Raw genomic sequence first — 18547 nt, 5'->3', positions numbered from 1 at the left:
AACTCACCCTGGCCTTTGTTGCAGTTACAAGGAAGGAGAGATTGATTTTCCTCTGTGAACCGAAAATCAAAGGTCATGGTGTTTGCATGCAGCTGAAGGGAATATGTATCGCCCTAATGTTTCCTTCTCCATTAAAAAAAACATCTTTTCTCAGAAGGAACATTGGGATTTCACACTAGCTTTAAATAGGACTGGCATTTTTCGGTGTGACAGACATGTGAATGGCTGTGAAGGGAGATCCAGTTAACACCTAGCAGTGGGACAAATGAGCTTTGTGTCTGGGGCCTGGGTAAACAAATGGAACAGCAGAACCAATTAACATCACTGCGCAAGCTGGCCTTTACTGAGAGCGCAGGTCCAGCCGGTCAAGACTCAGGAGTCCACATCAATCCCCAAGCCAGGTAAAGAGAAACTGGACGAGGTAATGCACCCTCCACTCCGGGTCTCTGCGAATGAAACCCATGACGGGGGGGGGGGGATATGGTCGGTTAAAATTCCCCATCCCTGGACCACAAACCACGTGGTCAGGCTACATTGTCTACTTGATTGCCAGTTTGGCCTGGCCACTGGTATGGAGATGGAGCTGGATAGGTGTCTGGAGGTCCAGCCCCTCTCCACGCCTCCAGCAGTGCACTGCATTCCACCCGGGCACTAACAAGAGAATCACAATGCCTCCCCATGCTTGGGGATAGACCGGACATATTTGCCCATTTCAGTAACAGAGTTGCACTGCTGTTGTCCAGGGTCCTCTTGGGTTTGCCCAGGTTTTCTGTAGCATGATTAGGGCCAGAGCTGTCCAACAGTTTTGGCATGGAGATTTTACCAGGAAGTTTCTAAAGAGCCAAAAGGATTGTGGTGTAGCCACACTGCCCCCTGCTTCAGCACTTCGGTGCTTATCTATCAAGCTATAAGGTCATTTGTTTGCTTCCACCAAAAGCAACAGCTTTAACCTCTAACCATACTGTGGAGGCTGGTGATCTCTATGGGTCTCCACACACAGCTCTGCACTGGGACCGCCCTGCTTTAGATTAACACATAGAAGCAGATGAAACAGCACACCCAGAATACTGGCTTTCAGAGTCTGCTGGGAAACTCAGTTTGAAGGTTTGCAGTTCAATGCCTTTTAAGTGTTAGCGCAATTAACGTGATAAACTGAATTGCAACAGGCAAATTGATTTGCTGATTGGTTTTTACATTTTTTATTTGCAATTATGATCAGAGTTACTTTTGTGGCTGCTTTGGAAAGGAACGTGGCTATAAAGTGAGTGTGTTGATTTAATGCCGTCAGGGTTATTTTATTCCTTCCCCCTGCTCGTATTCTAATTGAGCTGCAGCTCTGCATGATTATTTCTTGTTGCTTCTTTGCTCAAAGTTTCCTCTGTGTCCTGCCATGATAACTGCCCAATTCTGCAGTCATTTCTTGCTTAAATATTGCAATTCAGCCTCATCAGTGGCATAACCATTACATTGGAAACATGCTGCGTAAAAATCAAGCACGACGACACAGGAAATGTAGCAATTGCAATTTTTGCAATGAAAGTGATTCTCAGACGAAACCTGTGACAGGTTTATTAGCTTTATTTTGTCCCAGTGTCAGTACTATAGCCCAAAGCCACAGTATCTTAATAATAATAAAAATGATAATAATAATAATGATAATATTAAGGCTATTAGTGCTACTTCATTGTATTTTACCTACAGGCATAACACTGTTAATAAATAATGTGTGCATGTGTAATATATATATATTATATGCACCGCAGAACCCTGTATTGACCTACAGCTATGCATCAAGTTTTCAGCTTCGATGAAACATTTCCGATTTTCTCTCTGCTGTAACTTTGTCTTCTGTTACCTCAGAGATTGCTACTACTCTGAAGTTCTTAAGCTATGCCCCTTGGTGCAGTCTGACGGGAACCTGCCTTTTCAGTTTCTTTTGTAAATCCTTTATTTCCATCACAGCATAAATCTTTCACGAGGGAGTCATTGCAAATCGATGTACAGGAAGACAAAAATAGAAGGATTGTAAAACAGTTAAAAAAATAATGTGAGAACAGATTCCTTTTACCAAGTTGTTATTACCGTAATGTCTGGGTTAAATACAGAGCAGTATATAAGCAACCGAAAAGAGGACACAGAGAATGCTGTGACTGCTCCGGAAACACAGATAAGTGAACAGGAGAGTGAAGTTCAGGAGAACACCAAATAAAACAACATTAAAACCGTGGAAAATACCAAAGCAGCGTGCAGTGAGTGTAAAACCCACATTGGAGGAAAATAACAAAAAAAAAAAAATTTATAGTAACGCATGACTTCAGCCTTATGACTAATTTAGTTTTTTAAATAAAATTGTAACAGATGAGCTACTGGACTTGAATATAACATTCGGAATATGATGACCGTAAACCGTGGCGAATGTCCATTGTGTTCTCACAGCTTTGAACCGTTCGATTCCGGGAAATGTTTGGCGCGTTCAATCGCGGCTGGACTCTGACGTCCACGTGTTATTTTTGAATTCGCGACCTTCAAAGATGATTGGAGCTGCTCAAAGAACAGCATCAGTGTTGCACTTCTGAATGTTTTGTGTAAAGAACTGCAAATGAATAGACGCTTTGACGATTGCTTAGCGCACAGAATGCATGTTGCACGGTGAATCTTCCACGAGTGATCCACAGAATGTCGATCTTGATGTCTGGAGGTGGGCCGGCCCCTTGGCGAGGTCTCATGCTTCCCCTCTCATCAACACGCTCTGTTCTGCCCGACCAACTTTCCTTGAAAAGCTATTTAGAAATGGTTGTCTGGGCTGACAAAGTGCCAGTTGAAGGACAAAAATACTGAACCGTGCCGAATGGAAGACATGTGATTTTGTCTTGAATAGATGTGTAATAACATCGATATTCGCACGCTGTTTGCTGGGGAGAAACAGTCAAAGATAAGTACGACTTCATAGTCTTACCTTTTAAAAGAGAAAGAGGTGGATTACATATGAAAATGTTTCAGCCTGAACCGACCATCAGCAATGTTTATATCAAAGAGCATCAGACTTTGACCTGTCAAAATACAGCAGGTAGAACTGCACCCCTGTATTGACGAAAAAGGGCTCTGTGTGTGAGATTTCTGACTGTTTACAGTCCAGATCCACTATACATGTGTGATTCAATATTCCTGTCTGTAGGAGGGAACTGGATAACCCTCGTTACGGGCTTCAATGACGGAAGAACAAGTCTCTTGAAATCTCTTTTAGTATCTGAAAAAAGAAACAAGGACCAGGGGTCACAAATGGAGATTAGACAAAGGGGCATTCAGAACAGAAAATAGGAGGCACTTTTTCACACAGAGAATTGTGAGAGTCTGGAACCAACTCCCCAGTAATGGGTTGTTGAAGCCGACACCCTGGGATCCTTCGAGAAGCTGCTCGATGATATTCTGGGATCAGTAAGATACTGACGACCAAACGAGCAAGATGGGCCGAACACGGCAGCGTTCGGGAAATGTAAAAAAACAAACAGGTCTCCAGCCTTCCAGTTAAAGCGTTGCGGCGCTGTGCACACATGGCCCTGCTATGGCTTTGTGAATACAGCCTCAGCGGGGCTGCCCTGAGAAAGCATGTGCAGGCAGGAGCCTGTGGAACACTGTAGGCTGGGATCGGGGTTCCAGATGACATCACTGCAAGCTTGCACCCCAAATGAATTTGAATGGAAATAAATGAGTGAACAGTCTGGAAAATCTAAATGTGCTGCTGCAAGTTAGAGAAATGTCGTTCCAACAGCAACCCTTACTCCCAGTGTTTAACATTGGCATCGCTGCACAGTCACACCAAACGCAGAAAGAAAAACCGAACAACAAAGGACGCAATGCAAGACCGACTCGCGCTGGCCAGGAATCAATGTGGGTATTAAATTCAGTTAAGTTCAATTAAATTTTGTGCATTTATGTTGCTTTGTTTTGACAGTTATATGCATTCTGTATCAAATACCCATGAAATAATCCTCCGTGAGAGTGGCGTGGTGTCCAAGCACAGCCCCTGAATGGGTGTCTGCCGCTGACATTTGCTCTTCACAGTTTTTATTGAAACCTCTATAGCTGATTTACCGGCGGGTGAAGTGGCAGCACTTTTTGGTTCGGCTCTATTTACTGCCGGCTCTTGTAGATCGCTGTTTTAAAAACGGGTGTGTCTCGGTTTGGTGCGGTATTGATTCCCACCGTCCCAATACCTATATACTGGAGTGTGGGTGTGCATGCAGACCGGTACAGTATCCACAGCGCTGAGGACACACAAACGCATTGCCCATCAAATGATTCACGTTTCACGCCACTGCAGTCATGCTCCAAGTGAAACAAATCGGCCAGCATGTATAATGACTGCAGCTACTTTCTTGTTCATTAAACAGAGTTCTTTCTTTCTTTCTTTCTTTCTTTCTTCGACTAGTGTTTCAAGAGAGGAGAGCTGCTCTAAACGATTAAAGCAAACGACAGCCAGTCTATCACATGCTGCTCCGTTGAAAAGACAGTGTTGTTCCGAGGTTGTGGAGAGAAATTGCGCGCAGCAAGGGGACTGGAGACAATTTAACCCCAGTGCCACTGAAATAGAGAAACTACCTTGGAAATCCGAGCGCTGAGCAGGGTTTCAGACGTACCTCTGATAATGAAGCGCTGGAAATCCTCTCATCACTGTGCACCCTTGCCATCTGGCTAAGGCTGCTTGAGTGTATCTTATACATCACGTGTAGTGAGACAAAGCTACAGAGCAGTGTCTGCTCTCAGAAGAGTTTGCACTGTATATTTGCACTAGCACCAGACGTTTCTCACGGCTGTTATACTCTGCATTTACCATAGTTAACCTGCTTTGCCAGACCTCTCTGTGCGTTACCATGCTTTCATTGTGCTTTGCCACGCCTCTCTGTGCAGTAAACAGCATCACTCCTCATGTTCGCTGTCATGTGCAAACAAACAGCATCACTCCTCATGTTCGCTGTCATGGGGAGCAGTGACTGGGTTGACTTCTTTGACCTCGCTATTTTGCACCACATGGTCTTCTGAATAGAAACTCCACCTACAGGGGAGTTCATTTGTTATTCTAATATAATACTTTTGTGTCTTTTATTTACGGCTTGTCTTTTTGCTGTTCTGCGTTGTGTTTCATGGTTCTAAGTGTCATACTTTTATATATTTCTATATTCTGTATAGGCAGTTAGAGAGAGAGGGAGGCAGTGAGGACAAGAGAAGAACAAAGGAAAGAAACGCATTCTGTGCTTGTTAACTTGTAACTGAAGAGAACAGGTGATGTTCGCAGTCCCTGCAATCATCGTTTTGGCACTCGAGGGCCTGGCAGCTCCATCGGTTTGTTCTGGAGAATAAAAGAGCTATTCTTCCACTCACTCTGGGTGAAGCAGCAAATGGTTCCTGCAGGAGGCAGGCTGGCAGAGCTCTCTGGGAAGCAGGGGAGCCCTGCTTATCCTTCTGCTGGGTACATTAGGACGTCTTCACTATTTTCTTGCTGTTTTTATAAAAAAAATGCTGCAAACTCCACACGCCACCAAAAAAAAAACCTGCCAAAACAATCTGTACCGCAAAGAAAGACAGCAGAAACAAACTCTTAGCTCTTAGATTAAATGTTCATTTTAAATGAAGTACAAGATGTTTAATGACCTTCAGTTTTGATTGAATCAAAATGGGCTTAAAAAAGGAGTTTTGACCCATAAGTTCCCGTGTAGAGTTGGTGCACACCCTCTATTGTGCCATACAAAGTCAAGAATTGCCTTGAAGTCCAGCTTCTTCATTCCAATTGTAAATGTTCTTTTACCTTTTATCAGAGAAACTAATTTGTATTTATTGAAATGCTTTCCCTTTGCTGTCTGCACTGTTAACAATGCTGGCAGCACGCTCAGCGCAGTGTTTGTAAAACTGAACCCACGGCTGGAATCAGGATCTGAAAGTGCTGTAAGGGTTAATCTCGGAGGTGTTTTGGAATGCTTCTGTGCGGATTGTAGCAGGGAGGACTGCTCTCTCATCTCTGACATTCCTTCCTCTCCTTGCGGTGATAAATGGTGACAAGACGCCATTACCACCAGCTTGATTTAACACGCCTAAGCAGTTCCATCTGGGAGCTTACACAGGATGCTAAATGCTCTCCGTTCCTCCTTGGAGACCTCATACTGCTCTGTGGCGGGTCCTGAGATGGCTGCACCTGCTGTCTCATCTTCTGCCGGCTCTGGCACAGTACACCCCTCACCTTTCCCATCTCCAGCCCTGCGTGGCTTTGATCCCGGGGGGCGTGGCTACCCGTCTCTCCTAGGTGGAAGATACCCACGTGATCTTCCAAGTCTAGTCTTCTCCAGTAATAACCACGCCACTATTTACTAATACATAACATCGTATGACAAAGGGAATATCTGTGCCCTTTCACTGAGAATGCAAACCATATTCCCTGGCGATTAAAAACCTGACACGTTACAGTTTGGAAGAGCTAGTCCCATTGACTGTACAGCGACAGCTGTCTACTGCAATTTCTATTAGTATCATCCCTCTATTTGTTCTGTTAAATAATGTTTGAAGTTTGTGCATGTTTTATTGGCTGAAATAAAGTTATTTCTGATAGACTTTTGTTGGAAGAACAGCGTGTTTTTGGAATTTGTCTTTTCGTTGTATTGGTACAGAGTCTTTTTTCAGAAGGGTGCTGTCAACAGAGAGGATATTAGGAAGTGAGCTGGAAAGAATCAAAACGGCTTCTGTCCAGCGCTGTGAGCTGGAAGTGGTTTGCCACCGTTTCCTGCGGTACGATATCTCTGCGCTGTTAGTAGGAGCAGCAGCCGGCTCCCAGGACCCCTTCTGAAAAGAGATGACTCTCTCACGGTTCCCCCCATCCTGATTAAATAAGAGTAAAGCACAGTAAGCAGCCATGTCTTCCTCTTACAAGATGTTTTATACAAGCGCTTTCAAGCATTGTGATAAAGTCCCCAGAGGAAACAATAACACATTCGAAATAATTCCGAGCAGATGTGAACATGCTGCAGCGTGTTTACAAGGTTCAAGGTGGTTTTGATAGGGATTTTGTACTGTGAGGTCAGAACCCCACACCCACCACGATGTCATTCATTAACACTTCTAGATTATGTAAAATGCAATACCAGAGCATTGAAGGTCTGATTGAGACCAATGATCTCTGAACCCCATAACCCAAATTAAAAACTATTGCATAGCATGAGCGATAGAGATCTTAACTAACCTTAAACCATGGCAACTTTCTTGTAGGTTTTCTATATGTAAGAGAGAGTGTTGTCTCTGTAGCAATGCAGAAGTGACCACACTGAATGACCTTCATGTCACCGCAGTGGCACAGCAGTGGCATTGCTAGGGTTCTGTATGCTTGAGGTTTGATTTACAGTTTTTGGCAGCCCGCTCTCATTTGACAGTGACAGCTAGCGGGCCCTGGCAGTGATGTCATGGCGTGCTTTCTAACCCCGGCGAGATCCTTCTGAACGCTTATTGTTCACGGCTCACAGTTCACTGAGAGATGGATCAGGGCTTCTCACACTTCATGTTTTCAAGTCTCCCACTCATGAGAGCAGATTAGGGTGTGTGTCAAAGGGCTCCTCCGCACACAGACAGTGTCTTTGCCCATTGTTAATGATGGACGGGCACTTCAGTCTTGTCCTTGTGGTTTCATAAAGAACTGTGTTTAGTTGGCAAGTTCTAGAACACCTCTAGAAGAAAAGATGTAAAACTTTAAGGCAAACTTTATGTAAATCTTTCCATAAACCTTTTGTAAACTTTATGTAAACTTCGCACTGGACCAAAAGCATAACTATAACCCAAAATTCTCGTTTGGGGGGGTGGGGGAGAGTTTTTATAGAACACTCCAAATTTTTTGCAGCTGAAATAATAATTCCTAACTTGCTTCGAGGGACGGAAGAGGGATTGGGGGGGGGGGGGGTTGACCTTACAGTACAGTAAAACAAGCAGGAGCACTAAAGCTGTGTTTGCCCTCGGTCTGATTATTTTTCCTACATATGCTACCGTGCTAAAAGCAATCACAAGACTTGAACAATGGTAGCCAAACCAGAGGCGACTGGCAGATTTCCGCTCTGATTTGATACGGGTTCTCTGGCTTATCCAGCGATGCTGCTGAAGGCATCCTAAAGGAAGAGACCCTGTGCTGGCTGCAGCAGAAGCGCACCTCGCAATCCCATGAGCACCTTCTTTTACAAAGACCCTTTCTTACTAAACCATCTGCAAGAACCCATCATTTCTGAAGAAACCCAAATGGTATTTCTTGCCGTTGGTGCCCGTGGACAACGCTGCATGGAACATTTGATTCAGTCTCATCTACACTTTGATTCGTATCTCTTAATGTAAATCGAGAGAGAGAGAGAATTAAGGTTCAAGGTTCAAGGAGCACTGTGGCTGTTCCTCGTCCAGAGAAATAAACACTGCTCTCTATATATGTTTGTGCTGTATACTGTTTATATAACTAGTACATTGTGTGGGAAAGAAAGGATCTTGAAACAGATTAATTTGGGGAAGGTGCTTTTAAATTTGCTTCATTTTTTTGGTGTAGATGATTCAAGAAAATCCTCACTGTTATATTTAGATGACATCAGATTTCAGCTCAGAGTTACACTGTTTATTTATTTCCGTATAACCGATGTTACAGCAGCCAGAACAGCGCAGTCCAGTGTCACAGGGAGAAGCTGTCCTTGGAGGATGCATTTCTTTGAAGTCAGCTATCAGTGAACTTAAATAGTTTGAATATTTAGTTTTACAAAAATGTTTTTTTTCAGGCCACTGCGAGTCAAACAGCTTGGTCTGCTTTAACCAGTTTAATTGATGGCATCTTTTTCTGTACAAAATGCAGCTCAGCGATGCTCAGCCACCAAAGATTTACCTGCCCTATGCAATTTGAATTAAGCAATGGATTACTATAGGAAATCATTGGTGTTTCTGCCATCCTGTAGGCATATGTGGAAATCACACCCATTTCTATAGATAGCTATAGATTTCTGTAATATTCTCCAGATCTGTAAAACTGACGATTTTAAATGTATTTTATTTTCTGTAGATTTCTAAAAACACCTGAAGATTTCAGGGATGTCTTCTATACACACACAGCACTGCACGCACACAGCACTGCCACACGCACACTGAACACACACACTGCCACACACACACACACACCACAACACACACACCAAAACGACAACCTAAACATTAACACTAAAATGTTCCTATATATATATATATATATATATATACTATATATATATATATATATATATATATATATAATATATATTAAACCCCCCCAGACAGTGATTAGCAACTCTGCACATTCACCCAGAAGCATTGGAAGTGCTGTTTTTAATTACCATGGCACTAATAAAGACAGGCACTGCGTTTGAAGAATGCGCCAAAGATCCAGATAAGATATGAGGTGCGATGAAAGAGAATGTCTCTTCAGTCCCAGCCTTTGGGACGAGCACGAGAGGAGGACAGGGTCTATTTAAACAAGGACTGCATCTCAGAAGTCTGACAGGCATGAAGACGACCACTGTCCAGCGCAACAGAATCCAGTCTTTGTTGGGGAGGTTGTTAATGACTTTTTTTGTCATTCTCTTCACAGCTTCCATCTTTGATCCTGTTCCAGTCGGTACCGGGCATTGGTCTCGGTGCTTCCCTGCGCCTGGGTGTCTGCTCTCCTGTCCCGTCCTCGGATTTCTAAACAATCTCCAGACCCTGAGACACCAACGAGGGCCTGATCCTTATTTTGAATGCTTTTTAATTTTTCCGGATTTCCCTGAAATGCACAAACACAGTTGTTACTTCTGGCTATGTATTAACAGGACACACTTTCCATAGCTATCTCGGTATGCTCATTAAACAGCTGCAGGGAAGACAGTTTTTATAACTTTTCAATGCTACTAATTTCCAGTGTCACTGAAGTCGGATCTGTTGGGATTTTTTCTCGCTTGTAATAATGATCTTAATTATCCACCGTCACAATCAGATCGCCGGCAGCTTTGTCCCGATGCACTACAGCTTTTGCTTTGTGTAATGAATGAAGTGGAGGTTTTATGTTATTTTCATTAAATCGTTAGGCAGTTTACAATTAGACGAATCTATCAGTGATTTATAGTTATATTAAAAACCCCACTGTTTTAATTAACAAAGAGAGAGGGCTAGTAGATTACACTATGTAACACAATTTTTGTTCCTGGGTAGTAAGTGTTATTTCCTAATTGCTTATGCCTCAAAAGTATAGAAAATGGCTATTATTCTCCACAAACTTTGTTTTTGTGACCAGGACAGTGATATTTCAAAATATCACTATTTCCAATGGGAAAACGGGAAAATTTGTGTCTTTTCGTTCACATAAAGTCAGAAAAAAACAACATATGAATCCAAATTAACATGTATTTATACTAAAGTAATACAAAAATGACTACAAAAGATTTAGAAGTGAGTAGTTTTTTGAGATTTACAGTTACTGTAAATTTCCAGTATAATCGTAAATCTCTAAAGCCGCGTATTACCCGTCACAGGCAGGGCAGCGAGCGGCTCTGTTTAATGAGCAGAGATTGACAGAGCAGGTTAACTTCAGAGGCGTGGAAGCACCGCCTCAACAGTATTAAGTGCCGCCAGGTGTCTGTGCGCAAATATTACTGTCAGTCAAGCACGCAGGGGTTATTGCTGTGAGTGAAGGGTAGCCTACTCTCCTGTAAATTGGGAGAGAGAGAGAGAGAGAGAGGAGAGGAGAGAGAGAGGACCGTTGGGAGAGCAACAGCGCCCTCTATCAGACGCTACGTGCATTGCTGCTGAACACAGCATCTCGTTGTTTTTGTGTGTGGAAAGCGTTTGGAGATCCTGGTGGTCTGTGTATAAAATAATTACTGCAGTGAAATGACAGCTCGGGTCACCGGGGGGCTGAGGAATGGCCAAGATAATCTATCTATGATTATTATTATATTATTATTATTATTATTATTATTATTATTATTATTAGACGCTAGTGGCATTGCTGCTGAACACAGCATCTCGTAATTGCATATTTAGCACGCATTTACTACACCTGCATTTATATTAAATACAACTTATTTTACTTTATTTTAAATATACCTTTTTTTAAAATAAATAAATAACTATTGTAAGAACTCATTTCAAACGACTTCACGACACAGTGCGGATGCCTACGAGGTATAATTGTGAGCGAAACCAGGTGCTTGCTTTCGATGGGCTGGTTATTACAATAACACTGGAGCGGCTCGCTTTCATTAGCCTTTTAAGGAGCTCCAGGTGCGCGTCTACCAAGAGACCGGAGACGGTTCTGAAGATACCGAGCGGAAGAAAGGAAATGGGGTAAGCCTACGTGATTTAGGGAGCCTCCGTGGACCTCGATATAGTGTGCGTGTGTATATATAGGGTGTGTGCTGTTGTGTGTTGTGGTGTGTGGTGGACTGGTGTACCTCGATATTGTGTGCGTGTGTATAGTTGGCCTGACTTGCCGACTTAGGGAACAAATACTTTTTTTGTCCACCTTTAGGCTACTGGATTTATCCGCGCCCTCCCCTGACCTTATCCACTATACACTGTTTACATAAACTGCTGTATATTGCATCCAAATGCTATGAGCAACAAGTCGAGTTCAGAAATCTGGAAGGGAAATTTTTGATGAATCAATTATAATTGAGTCACGGGCTATAATAGGAAAAGCCTAGCGCCTTATCAAACAAAATGATACAACGTATTTGTGATTGAATTTAGTTTCAAACACTCTGTGATGTATGACCTTTTTGTTCAATGCGTTTTATAAAAGTGATTGAAGGTGTACACCATGTATCCTATATGTGCGTGTGTGTTTTAAGAATCACAAGCATGGCTTTACTCTGCTATTTTTTTTCCAGAAGGGTGCCTGCTCCCGCTGGCTATCCAGCCGTGTTGTCTCCAGTACCAATTAAAACCACACTAGTAGCTTTATAGGGAACCACAAAATGCGCGCAGGTGAACCCGCTGGACAGGCGACTGGAGACGGAGCGCTTCGCTCGCTTGGCCGCGCCCTCTCTGGGACTTTTTTAGAAGCTGGTTAAAATTGCCCAGGGGGGTAAAAAGAGAATCCAACCACAACCCTGCGGCTGGCGACCTGCAAACAGAAAACCTCAACATACAGCTCTCGCCAACAGTGCTGCATCACCCTGTACAGCTAACTGTTTACTTCATGAAGTCCAATGAAACCTACGCGTTAACACGTTGAATTGCACACCGCTTTGTAATTTTCCTTATCGAGTTTGAGTGTTGTTAACCTTTTTTTTTTTACACTGTAAAGCTTTAGATTAGTAATTTATGACATGCTGACAAAAGTAGGCCTTCTCACTTAGAAAAAACATCAAAGAAAACTAACAACTACAATTTATTTATAGTTTAATACAACGTGATTGTTAAATAAAATATCTAAATTTATTATTCTTATCTTCTTCTTCTTCTTCTTCTTCTTCTTCTTCTTCTTCTTCTTCTTATGTCTCAATCATAAAATTCTAGGTGATGCAAAACTTTTGTCAACAGCTGTACAGCCGAAATCGTTCACATGGATATTAAACAAGTACGAGATGTCATCCGTTCTAGAGCTCTATGGCTAGTCGAGAGGTTGGAAACTGACTAGCTTAACGCCTTTAAATTTTTTCAAAACAATTGCCTTGACAATGAAAAAGTTTTTCTTAAAAAAACATATTTCGAAGTCTACGTTTGTAAGGGCGTGTTCATTTATGACATAACATTCAACGTCTTGAGGGAGTTTAGTTGACACCCACAAAACTCCCACGGTTGCTTGTGTGCGTGTGGCACGCGTTTACGCCGCAGCGTGCGTGCGTGTTTTAATGGGACTTTAGTGCGTTCAGTTATAACTGTGCTTCGAAGGTCTTTGAATTTCAGCCCCTATGATATGTATTAATTTTTCTCTGTTTTTTTTTTCATTGGCTTTGATGCAAGCGCACAGCCCGTCTTTGTGCGCGGTGTAGGTTACACGTCTTATTGTAGGCGGTAATTAAAACGGATCCTCTGTAAAACAGATTTAAGGATCGCAGTGGATTTATTCAATGTGTTGTGACACTTTTTCTATTGTCCGGGACCTATCCTGTTCAGCTGGTGGCTGAGACCTGTTTTACGGTTCATGCGGTTTTATTTATTTTTTGGTCCCCTGAGATCGGGGATGTGTAGCCCTGTGAAAATAAATTAACTCTCATTACACACAAATTAACAGTGTCACTGCATGTGTGTTGGCAAAACTTTGCCTTTCGCATCAGCTACCAAGCGGCCAAGGGAGACACAGTTCACTTTAAACCATAATATTATTATATAGATATATGTGTGTGTGTGTAAATACTATTATATAATATATATATATATTATTGTATTTTGGAGTAAGTAATCGGTAGCAGGTTCAAGAGATCAGAGAACCGGAAAGACCAGGCCCTGGACTAAGAGAGATTTTGTGTGGTTTAAAAGAGATGAGAAGGGACGGGGGGGCGGTGGGGTATGGGGGGGGAAGAGGGAGGACGGTGGGGGGTGGGGGGGGAACGGGGGGGAGGTATTCAGAACTGTTCTGAAGTTCAACTCGGAAAAGAAAGGAACTTTTTGTTCAATATATACATTATAGATTGTAGTGGCTTTTTTTTGGAAGAGAAATACTTGAAGGATTTAAAAACGCGACTACACAAGTGAACTTGGGAATCGTGGTTGTACTTGTGTCGAGCTGCGGACTCTGGGTATAATAAAATATACATGAAAAACGGGGATTGGTTTTCAAGAATATCGAGAGTGTCCGTACTAGTAGGGTTACGATCCCCTCCCCAACTCTCCCGTCCGTCCGTCCGTCCCAAGAACCCTGCTCTGTTAGCCGAAGTCAAACCATGTGTTTATTAAGAGTATATATACACTTTAAAAATAATTTAATGAAAGCATCCCAGAGGCGTTATTAACAGATCAACCAGACACGATCACTGTAAACATCGAGAACCGACAGGTACCAAAGAAGAAGCTGCAGTCATACCCCTCAGATCAGGATCGCAATGATGCGCAGTGTAAGAGGGGTGTCGGACAATAAAACGAATTTCAATTTCATTGAACGCAGAGCGCAAGTATTGCGGTGGACTTCCCAGTTCGTTTATATTTCCATATGATCTATTTTTTTTTGTTATTTTCTGTATGTGTTATATTTGTGTCAGCGTATTTTATGTTTTTATTATGCATATGCGTTTATTAATACTGTACCAAGCGCTCCCGTCGTTTGTGAATAGAGACGCCAGCTGGAAAAACAGATCTGGGATGCAGCTTACTTCGAGCAAACAAAACGCAACCGTTTAACATTTTGAGTTATAAAACACAACCCACCTTGTGTTTAAATGTAGCACAAACGGTGTTCGGAATCGCATACTCAAAACACCGTTTTATTTTCCTTTAGGGAAGATAAACCTGTTCATTTCAGATTAACCCATTTGACACAGTGTTAATACCAAACCACATTATGAATAATCATGTTTTTATTACCGGTCTGTTTTAATGCTTAATAATAATAATAATAATAAGTTATAAAATGAGAATAATATATTAATAATATGATTAGCCTAGCTAACTGTAGAGAGGGTATAGCAGTCATGTTCCGAAAGAACTCATGAGTGTCTGAATACCACTACCTCGCGTGCTATGCATAGGTACGCACGGTCGTGATGAGAGATATTGATAGCCAGTATCGAAGCGCTCTAAGTAGCCACTCGCATTGCCACGGCAGATAGGACTCCACGGTCTGGTGAGGAATGCGCCAGTATGAAGCGCTAAGTAGCTGCATTGCACGGCGTTCTTAAGAAATAGAATTCCACTCTCTGCGCTATCCCTTGAATTACACCTCGCCTTAAAACTGATTTACGGGTATCCCCGGAAGATGATACACGGCATTTATCCGGCACAAACATACCTCTGACAGCAGTGGAACGGATAGATCGACCATCATATCAGGGGGAAAATATAAAGTAATATACAATCTCATTTTCCAAAGCTAGAAACACTCTCCACTTTTTTTTTTTTTAAATACAGCGTCCGTTTTGGCTTCCTGTGATTTGATGCTTGATTTAATCCGATGCTGGGTTACTGCGTCCCAGGTGGGAGGAGAAACGGGTCTCCTGTGCCTCGGCAGCCCGTGTGAAGTGAACCAAACCCGGGCAGAGGATCTTCAGCTTCGCGTCCGGGCTAGCAGGTACCCCCACCGGCAGACACACATGTGAAATCGCCATTTCACCCTTCCACACTGCCTAATTGTTGGGAGAATTATTTGTGAAATTGCTTTCCACCAGGAGTGCTTTGCACGGCAATTTCCACACAATTTTGTATATGCACGGGGGTCCACCCGAGCTGACACGCGCGCACACGCACAGCTCTTTCAATAACAGTAACTATGCAAAACTAGTGTAATAAAATAAACGAAAGGGAATTGTCCCTCGGCTGTTATTGAAATGAAGCCGGCGCTGCAGCTGTCCTGGTTAAATGCTGTAACTCGCACAGCACTCGTGTTAATTTCTGTCATCAATTATAAGTATTTCAGCAAAACATTTGCTCTAGTTTTTTGGTCCCACTGAAGATGATAGTAAGTCTCTCGCTCACGGCATACACAACTGTGCGCAATTCCTGCTAAAACAGCAACATGTGTGAACTGAAAATAGCTTTTCACTCGGGGAGCCATGCAAGAATACTTGAAGATGCGACTCGTCTATGGATACAGAGCTCTCTTTAATGAGCCTGTATTGTAGTTTACCGGTCAAACCTTTCTGATAAAGTTAAACGCGTCTTTCATCTTATAAACAGCTCACTGGACCGTGTACGCAGAGCTAGCTATTTCCAATTTCAGCACCCGCCCTCCTCATAACAATTGTGCCTTAAAAAAATAGAATCCAGTAACAAACCAATAATAAAATGTATCCATATGAAATATTAAAAACCGGATCTCCACCATTTCAATAAGGGTTCAGGGCTTAAAGACTTTTGAAAGTTGGTTTGGTCACGGTGAGAAGCGCGAGTGTTTGATCTTCGCTTTATAACCCAAAGGAAACCCAATCTCGGTTTAGTAGCTTGTGCAAACCCGATTGTAAAACACATTCACATGAAATTGATTAGATATATATATATATATAATGTATATATATAATATATATATATAGATATATATAGATATATATATATATATTATATCTCTATCTCTATAATGTATCTGGCTGGACAGTGTGTTCGCTTTCACCTGCTGTAGACAGAACCACTTCAAAACCCCGACCTCCCGGGAGAACGAGGTGCCACCATTACAAAAATAAATAATTACAAATAAATAACTCAAGTGTTTGTTAACGTGACGTGAAGTTTATTTATCGGCTAGTGGAATGAGATTACACGGTCCGTCCTAGTTGTTTACTGTTTTTAGATCAATCTCTAGGCTCTATTTCCTAGTAAATACATTAACATTCCTGGTAGTCGTTCCATGTAAAGTGGGGCGTATTTCACCCCCTCCTTTTTTAACATGTTTGATATTATTCATGTTATTGAACGTTTTTAAGGAAAGGGGGGTGGATGTCGACTTTAAGTAATTCGTCGTTATATAGCTTAGTATCTTGGTAAATATATCCACTCCTCACAAAAAATATATTAAGCCCACCAAGCTTGAAGCTTGGGTTAGGACGACAAGGTATTACCAAGATCTTTAGTAATACAAGACATGCTGCGTGTCGTTGGGGTAAGGAATGGTGGTGGGAAACACGTTCCTTATACGAATAACTGGTACGTACTTTTATAGATAGATATATATCTATATTATATATATATATATGAGATATATTATATATATATATAGATTTATGATCTTAGATTCAAAACAAAAGCATAGGTCTAATAGCTAAAATTTTAGTTCTCCAATGAGAAATGTATTTTATAGATTAAGAGTTTTATGTTTTAAGAGTGAACATATCACAATAATAATAATGATATTCAATAATAATAATTAAATTTACCTGGACGAGGACAATTATAATGCTTCCGACAAATTTTTTTTGTTATATAGGTAATTTTTGTACGTTACGTCAAGGAAAAGACGTTTGTGCCATTTACCTACATACGGGTTACTTCCGAGTGTCGTGTTCAGAGGGCGGCACAAAAACAAATTGTGCGTGACTTTTTATAACCCGAGTGTCTATCGTGTGTCACGGCGCGTTCAAACGATATTTGCCGATGTTTTTTGTTGTGGCCACACAAAGTTTTTTTTTTTTTGTGTTGTTTTGTTTTTTTTTTTGTAAAGATTCAGAAGTTTCCATGTAAATATTGGTGTTGATGAACAAAAATTTACCTAGTTCTAGCGTGTTGTTGAGGGATGTGGGATGAAATTAGGGTACTCCTGTCTTCACCCGGTCTTTATTAGCAAAATGGACCTGATGAAGCGACAGGACACCGGAACGACCCATAAACCTCCTTTGTTCGTGTAAAACTAAACTCATCTCAAACCTATCAGTACAACGATTTGGAGAGAGTCATGTTGGGTTTACAGGATTAGGGAATAACTCGTGTATATGTCTCCAGTTGGGAATGTTTCATTTCTTCTCGGATTCCCAGTGATCTTGGAGGGGAAGAAAGCCCTTTTTAACACAAGAAAACGCAGATTTAGGGAGGATTGGCGTCATACCCTGCGGCGAAGAAGAGCTCCTCCGAGCCCTGGAAAGAAGCCTCCTTCAGTGAGAACACCGCTTCTTACACAGAGAAGAGGGTCGAGTGAAACATTCACGAAGAGAGACGAGCAGACTCTTCAGAGCTCATCAATGTGAGGGTGTCCCGCCGCCCGAAAAAAAAAAAGTAATGTAGATGCTTGTAAATAATACTCACAATCGCTTCAAACACAATTGTAGTTTTGAAAAAAATCAATTAATTGTGGGATTACCAAACTCAAACGCGTGTCGGTTTAATGCGCGGTTCATTTTTTTGTTTGTTTGTTTTATACACTTATAACACACACACACACACACACACACACAACACACACACACCACAAACACACACACACACACACACTTGTATTCATCTGAGAATGTGTTCTGCTGCTACAACACAATGCTTGCGTGTGGTTAAAATTTTTACTGTGATTATACATTTTTGATAAAAAGATGACTCCTGCGGTCGTTCTATACTATAAAACCTTTAAAAGTGGTTCATGGTTTGGAATGCATTACATATGGAATCCAATTAGGGGTTCGAAATATCAATAATCTAATTGGATTCTGTTTGGAACCCAACATACAGAACCCTCGTTGACTCGAACGCTCAGGTGTTCTACCTGGAGCTCTGCTAGCATCTCAATATATATTTTAAAAGTCTCTCGGTGTGTGTGTTGCACACATTTACATGGCATGCATCCTATAGTGTACACGCTTCGTTATGTGTCCTGCTATTAGGATGGCAGAAGTCTGTCAAAACCAAGGAGCGTTTTTAGTTATTCTCATTCTATTCATTAAAACCAAGGTGATGCTCACACGCTGCGTGT

This window comes from Polyodon spathula, chromosome 16, assembly GCF_017654505.1.
Source record: "Polyodon spathula isolate WHYD16114869_AA chromosome 16, ASM1765450v1, whole genome shotgun sequence".
Taxonomy (NCBI): domain Eukaryota; kingdom Metazoa; phylum Chordata; class Actinopteri; order Acipenseriformes; family Polyodontidae; genus Polyodon; species Polyodon spathula.
The sequence above is the reverse complement of the archived record's forward strand: the minus strand, read 5'-3'. Positions refer to the sequence as shown.